We start from the raw sequence: 856 nt of genomic DNA on the forward strand, positions 1-856 counted from the left end.
AAAAAAGAATCCGATTTTTAGTTCTTCAAAAACCCAATTGGGTTTGTCGTTAATGATACTCACTGCCGGTAACCAGAAACAGAAAAGCAAAAAAACCTGCGAAAAGTTGAAACAGGTAAAACGACAATAATTGATGTCGATGCCGTCTTATGGGATAAGATTTACACTGAACGTTTTCAAACTTACGTTAAAATTCCAAAAGTTCGCATAATCTTTAAACCTGGTTATGTCTCCGAAAACGACAAAATTCTGAAACGGTCTTTTATGTTTTACATGAATTGAATTTCGTTGGGCTATCGAATGATACCATTCATGTCTCAATGTACCGATTGGCCAACACTAACTGAACATAAAACCAATTGAGCGTATTATTTCTTCTCCCCAACACTAAGCGAATGAAAAAATCTTCAGCCAATTTTTTTACCACAATCGGCAGAAATTTTGTGGCCACTCTCCAATAACAAATAATTTCGAAGTTGACAGAGTTCTGAAAAACAATTCATAAATTTGTATAAATTTGGCAAATAATACAAGTAAGTCTAAATATATACAAAAACTATATGTACTTTTGTACTTATATTGCAGCATTGTAAAAATAAAACTGGTTTTTCCATTTCATTTCATATTCACTCGAAAAAATTGGTTTGAAAACTAAAACCTTCGCATTGTAGACATTTTTTTTGTAGATATATTGCTTTTTCGTTATGTTTGAAATGGCTTTTATGAACGTATCAGGAACATGTGAACTTTTTTAAGCAAAAATCAGTTTTCTTTGCCTAATGGTTTTTAATGGTTTTCTTTGCCTAATGGTTTTTAATGGTTTTAAATGGTTTTAACAGAACAATTTACCCGAATT

The sequence above is a fragment of the Convolutriloba macropyga genome, chromosome 7 (genome assembly GCF_964194025.1).
Source record: "Convolutriloba macropyga chromosome 7, txConMacr16.3, whole genome shotgun sequence".
Classification (NCBI taxonomy): Eukaryota; Metazoa; Xenacoelomorpha; order Acoela; family Convolutidae; genus Convolutriloba; species Convolutriloba macropyga.